The 6671-nt window shown below is 40.0% G+C and overlaps 1 long non-coding RNA gene across 1 annotated transcript; it reads left to right on the top strand.

The window, feature by feature from the left end:
* The first annotated feature begins 1453 nt into the window (after positions 1-1453).
* Positions 1454-6390, top strand: LOC144067226 (uncharacterized). Its single transcript, XR_013297871.1, has 3 exons — positions 1454-1996; positions 5539-5674; positions 6292-6390. It is a non-coding gene; the product is annotated as an uncharacterized LOC144067226 (long non-coding RNA).
* The last annotated feature ends 281 nt before the right edge of the window (positions 6391-6671 follow it).

The raw sequence follows: 6671 nt of genomic DNA, 5'->3' as shown, positions 1-6671 counted from the left end.
TGCTTGGCTTCAACTGAGCTGCTTAGTTGCTTTATCGAACCTTGCACATGTCAGAGCAAATGAGCCAGTTAAAGGTTTCAGCCATTTTGATACATTTTCCATTAGGACCCTTTGCTTTGCCAAACCCAAGCGGCTACTTACTACACGCAGCAAGGTTTACGGCCCACGCTGCTAATAAACACCTCATTTGTGAACATAAAGGGACGTTGTGCATGCTTATTTTGAATGTTAACTTGTGCTGTTTTGTCTTTGGACTTGATAAACATGCGTGCCACTCTCAAGCCTGCATTTGCACAAATGATGTTCGTGTAAGTTGACGCGCTTTGTCCTGCGGTTATGTAAATAAATATGACAAAATGAAAAGAGCGGCGTCTCGTCATTCTCATTGCAAATGAGAGAAGGGGGGGTATGTTTTGTGACATTGTTTCGGCTATCAAGGGCACGTTGGCCCCGTGCCGTTTGGCCGCTATGGATGATGTGAGCAATTAGGGGAAGGTATGAAGCAGTGAGCCTAGCCTTTCATTCCATCAGACAGCTCCTTTCATTTAGCAGCTATTGTCGAGGGCGCTGAAAAATGGTTGTTTCCATGGTGACACCTACTTGTCGGGAGGCCTTCATTTTTGTCAGATTCAGGGACGTGAGTAGAGGATGCGCCACAGGGTGAGGGGAATTCGGGAGGGGGTGACGGTTTTCAAAGTGATGCCCGTGGTGGTCATCGAGGTCACTAATGAACTGCAGTGATACAAGGTGAACGCCGTAATCATTTGAAACGTCCTCACACGCAGATGATCTCGCCCTGTTATTTTGTGTCTGTTTGGAATGCGATGAAACTTTGTGTGTTTTCACTAGTACAAAATGGAACCATGTAAAAACTTAAATAATGATGAAAGGTTGCAATCTTATTTTCCCTTTCATTGTGTGCTAATTCCAGGAGGTGCCAATGAATGAGAAGACCCCCTCGGCATTTGGTTGCTTGACTGTAACGAGTAAATGACAAATAGGAGGCGGAGAATGGAATATCTCAGCGCTAATTAGCTGTCTTCCCCTTCCCCCGAGGGAGCATCGCACACCTTTGAAAGGCTTCCAATGAGCTCGACTGATCTCACTCACTAAATTCTTATCCCCCAATCTGTGCGAAGGCTCTCTTATGCACACAAAAACAAACACCAAGTCTACTTTTTACGAAGGACATTACAACATGACAAACCCAATATTTTTTGCTCTTAGTTTTGTTCGTTTATTGATATTGAATGAGGCAATTGAAAGACCTTTCTTTGAGTTAACAACTAAATTGTGGTGTACCGCAAGGCTCAATTTTAAGTCCTACCAACATTTGTTTAGCTTGGATTTGAACTGGTTTATTAAGTCACATCTTTTAATTAGCAGAGTTATTGTTGTTATCTATTTTTGTACAGCTGCTGCTCTTTTATTCTCCGGTATTTTGTCTTGTTTGGTTTTTATCTACTTAGCAACTGCGAAATGCTGAGAGTAAATAAGCATTTCAGTTTCCTTCCCTTGTGTCAAGCGCAAGGATAGACGGGTAGGTGGATGCGCCTGTCATCCAATTACAGGTTCCGCACCAGATGGGTCGATCAACACCAGGTGGGACTGATCATCAACAAGGACCTACTTAAGCCACCCAGAGTTTGACCATGTTGCTGGATTGTCTCTATCAGTTTACCATCAGTGGCTTCTTGCGATACTTCTTGTTTTCCCCGCCTGATCTCAGACTTATTGTTTTTGTCCTTGTATTCTCATACAAACATCTCTCAACCGCCACGCCATGTGCGCTGGCCAACCTGTCTGATCTACGCCTCTTGTACCTTCGCCACGGGTTCTCCTAAAGACCTCACGGCTCTAGACCTCCACGCCACGATCACCGACCTGCCTATCCTACTTCCTTTGTGCCTTCGCTCTATCCAGGCACAAATTGCCACAATCTCAGCTGTCCTGGTGCCTGCTTCGGGGCCCTCCGCCCACGATCACAACACCCTGAGTGCGTATACATATAATGTGTTGTATGCGTGTCTCTGTTTATTGTGTGTGTATGTTTGCATCTGTCATGTGTGTAGGTGGCATTGAAAGTGTGCTTTGTTTTTGCTTATTTGCTTTTCTTGTGGTATGTGCAGCGTTTCAATGCAACAGAATTGCTTCGTAAATGTCAATATTTCCCGGACATAGTCAAAATAGCTGTTGTCAGACATTTCAAATATCAGTGCTATTTTAGCCGATCTGAGACGGTGGAAGGAGAAAGCCACAGAGATTTTAACAGGTGCAGAGAGTATAAAGATTGTGTACCTATTTTCTTGACTAATATGTAGCTGTTTTGAATGTATATAGTTACCTTAAAGAATTTAAGAATTTTTAATATATGACCCAAAAATCTTGAATGAGTTTTGTCTTGTAGACTTTGGCTCTGTAGAAAAGTCATTAATATGACACTTGAGACTTTGGACTGGTAAACCAAGCAAGATGAAATATTTAGTTGACGGAGATGAATGTTTAAGCTTGCAAGTAACTAGCTGCCGTTGATAGCAGTAGATTAGCAATCCATTTGAACCAAAACACGATGGCAGCAGCCTCTCCTGCTTCAAATAGCTTGGAAGTCTATTGCACTCAATGGAAATGTAATTTAAGTATGTGAGCTTGATTGATATGCACTTACAAACCTGCATATTTTGCACAGCATTGCTAAAAAACGAGAGCAAATAAAAATGGATATAAAACAGAATTATGTCAATATGAACAATTCTAGTTTTGTTAAATTTAATACAGTGCCTTTCAAGACACTCAGAATTTTAGTGGTAACAAATGAAATACTGTGACCGGTCGCAAATGAATGAATTTTTCACGTTTGAATGTTTGTGAATTTCAATGCCAGTCATGGGAGTCAGCTCTACAGTACAGAGGTCATAGTGTGTGTGCGTGTGTGTGCCGTCTTATCAGAAAATGACATCTGGTATAGACTAAAATGTGTATTATGGGATGCACAGCTCAAGATAAAGAGCAGTATGCATCGCCAGAGTTATTTAAAAAATGTTCTGTCTACTCTGAGAAACATTTTATTCTCAGGATAAACTGGAGATGAATTGAATAACATTGGATGCAATTGTTGGTCGCCTTATAGATGTGGAATCAATAATAATGAGTGTTTATTAAACATGAGCTGTGGAGAACTCTCACCGTTTTAAAATATTTATTAGGTATCTTCATGCAAATTGACCTCCTGGCTCACAGGCCTCCCTTTGCAAAGCGGTTGAAGTGTCCGAGACAGTTAAGTCATTTCCAGCCAGTGAAGGCGATAGGCGCTGAATCCAATAACTCGTTATCAGTGAAAGAAGCCCAATACAGTTTGACTAGGAAGGATGGCAGTGAATAGAAGAGTTTCCAGATTTTAAAAAAATAGACCCATACTGACCAAATTTTCACATTTATACTTAAAAGTTTACACTTTTAATGAAAGTTGTCGGTTTTTACTGTCATTGACAGCAATGGGGGTCAATGATATTTTGAGAGGGTGGCAGTGAATGGTCGCTGCGAGCCCTTTCAGATAAAAATGACTCGGCAATGGCGGCCAATGATGTAATTGAGTCAAAGCTGACGAATGCTTCAGTGACTTTGATCAATGCGTTAGATTCAAAGCCGTACAAGCTAATGTATCATCTACCATCCTTGGTTCGGTGAATGGTAGAAAGTGATGGACTTGTTTACGACCTCTGCTATCTCGTTGCATTCCTCCAAGATAAATGGTCTTAATTTTCTTGGGTGATTAGCCTTTAACAGCCCAATGTTGCCTCCTAAACTGCACGCACGGATGCAACGTGTGTATTATCCACAATCAACTTTGGGAGCATTGTTCCCCCAACCTCAAATTAACCCGGTTTTTATACCCGCATTTTGTTGCTCTGAACAATGATTGAAAACAGCTTTCTAATTTAATTGCTTGTTAGAAAAGTCCAACTAAAACGTTTCCAAAGTGTCTGTTCAATTTGCCTTTGAGAGTGTGTATAAAGAGGAAGTCTATTAAAAAGTAATCTTAGGCCTTAGGTCTGAACATTGGAGAATCTAAGAGAAGATTATTATGAGTTAACGAAGATTTGGATTATGGACTGTGGTCTAAACCGTGCGAACTGGAATTTCCACCTGTGGAACCAGATCTTTGTGGTTTAAGTTTTTTTTTAATTATTACCAAGAATAGGCACTTACCCTAAAACAGTGTTTCCAAACCACTGTGCCGTGACCGAAAATATGATGAACATTAAATGATAGATTATACTATTACAAGATTCAAATTGTGAAACAGTCATTTTGTTGCTTATTTTTCTCTAACATGGAAGTTGTTTGGTTTCTACGCCATCAACTTTTGACCACGTAAAGTCTGTGTGAGCAAAACATGGGTTTTTTTGCGTAATATTAGGAGAAATAAGTAATATTTGGAGAAATGCCATGAAATTATGTGCTTAAAAACATTGCATTACTTACCTATTTCAATCACTCAAACCTGAAGTTGTTCAGGGTCTGCAGACGTCAACTTTTGGTAACATTAAGGCAGTGTGAAAAATTTGATTTGGGAATAATTTTTGGAGGTTTATGTGATTCCTGCTGAAAAACCATGATGAGAATGACTATTATTAAATTAAAAATTAAAGATTTTCAGATGGTGGTGTCCCTTGAGATGTTTTCAATGCAAAAAGTGTGCCGCAGCTCACAAAAGGTTGGGAAATGTTGCCCTATAAGTAGTGATAGCTTGCAATGAATGATCATGTTTCAGTGCTCCCCTTTGTCCAATCCACTTTGTCTGGGAGGGCTAATGGATTGGTCATCTATCGCCTTCAATGAAAATACCCATTACATGCCGCATCCCTTTTAGTATTAACAGCCATTTCCAAATTTCTACTCTTAACTGCTGTTCAAGTCCTAAAGGCAGACATGAGGTCGGAGTAGCTATTTTAATTAAATATTCATCTTGGCGCTTGAGGTGGAATATAATGTGCTTCGAGTCAACAAAAGAAGCCTTGCTGCAGCGTACTCTGCAAAATGATAATGTGCAATTATGGCCACTGCTTAAACGGCGCAGTGTGATTGATTACATCGAAGGTTTACTGTTGTTGCGCTTGCACACACGCACACACACACGCACGCACGCGCACGCACACAAACAAGCAGTCCTGGTTGGAAAGTGAGTTTAATCCGTCCGTATCAGTTTTTCAACAGCTGTCAATGGCTGATACTGGGGCTCATTGTCACACTGTGGATGCAGTTTATTTGATCTGCCTCAAACACGCTTGTGAAGTTCATGATTAAACTAAAACTTTCAGTCAATCTGCAGGGTGGAGAAGCAGTGCGGTGTTTTGTTTGTTTCCGTCAGTCAATCACAGGGGTGCATATAGTTTTACAGTTTTAGTTGTGGGTTCATCTGTTATAATCTGGTTTGTTGCTGATACAAAAAGGGCAAAATTAGCTACTGATACTATGCAAAACTAATTTGTGCCGGCTTTCTCCGGCATCACTCAATGCTGTTGATTTTTTTCTTCACAGGTTTCAATTCAGTTTGGATGAGAAACTGACCGGATGACCCGTCTTTGCTATCAGAATTCGACACCATCCTTGCCACCTGCCAGATAAGTTGTCACTTTTGGAAGACTCACGGATGGATGGATGACCATTCGGCAAGGTATAAACTCCATTTGTTTTTCCTGCGTTTCTTTTTGTTCATGTGTGTTTTGTGGATTCCTCGCAAATGAGCCGTTTAAAGAGTGTACACAACCTTGCTGGACATCCAGAAATATTCAACAATGAATTCACTTTTTAATAACCAAGAAAAGCAGATGCACAAATTTGCGCTTAGGTTAGAAATAAATCTAACATAGAGCTAACGTTTGTATTTTCTTTGTAACTAGTAACGAGAACACAATGTACAAGTCCTAATTTCATTAAAAACGTGCATAGATGACTAGTGTCCTATTAAATATGAGTCTCTTTTTCTATTTGGTATTCAATAGAGCAATCTCTGTACTTTTTAATTTATTTTACCAGCAACATGTTGAAGGCCAACTAGAAGTGACATAACTCAAACAAAGAGCTGAATGTTGGACTTGAGGTCACAAAGTTTGCTAGAGTAAACACGAAAGAACCTGATGTGAATAGTAATGGACAAGTTTTTTTTTATTTAACAAGTATTGCTTGTTCAAAGTCAACTTTGTGATATCAGACGGTCCAGCTTTAATCTTGAAAGTCCTCTAAATGTTACTAGTTTTCCCCCCTTTCTTTTCATCTTTTTTTTTTTTACAGTCCCACAATGATGTGTTGAGGCAAGATGAAAAATCCAACCCTCAGATCGTGTCAATCCGACTCCCCCCCCGGCACACATAAACATCCACTGACACCCCACCTGCGTGTCTGACATTTACAAAAGTCTGACGCAGATATCGTGTGAAAAGATGGTGTCAAGATTATGCCAATTTCCAAACTTTTTGAGCCCGCCAAGACATGTAATATATCTAATGATTGACAAGCTAAATAAATAGAAAAGTTTACTGAAAACAAAAAAATTACAGTGTTAACCAACTCTCATAGAATCCTCATGTTTCAATGCCATTGACAATTCTGGACATCCAATTCATTTTATTTGGGGGCATTGAGTTTGTTCATTTGACCCTTAAAGACAAAAT

The sequence above is a fragment of the Stigmatopora argus genome, chromosome 2, assembly GCF_051989625.1.
Source record: "Stigmatopora argus isolate UIUO_Sarg chromosome 2, RoL_Sarg_1.0, whole genome shotgun sequence".
NCBI classification, from domain to species: domain Eukaryota; kingdom Metazoa; phylum Chordata; class Actinopteri; order Syngnathiformes; family Syngnathidae; genus Stigmatopora; species Stigmatopora argus.
Note: the sequence above shows the minus strand (reverse complement) of the source record. Positions and strands in the feature narration are given on the sequence as shown.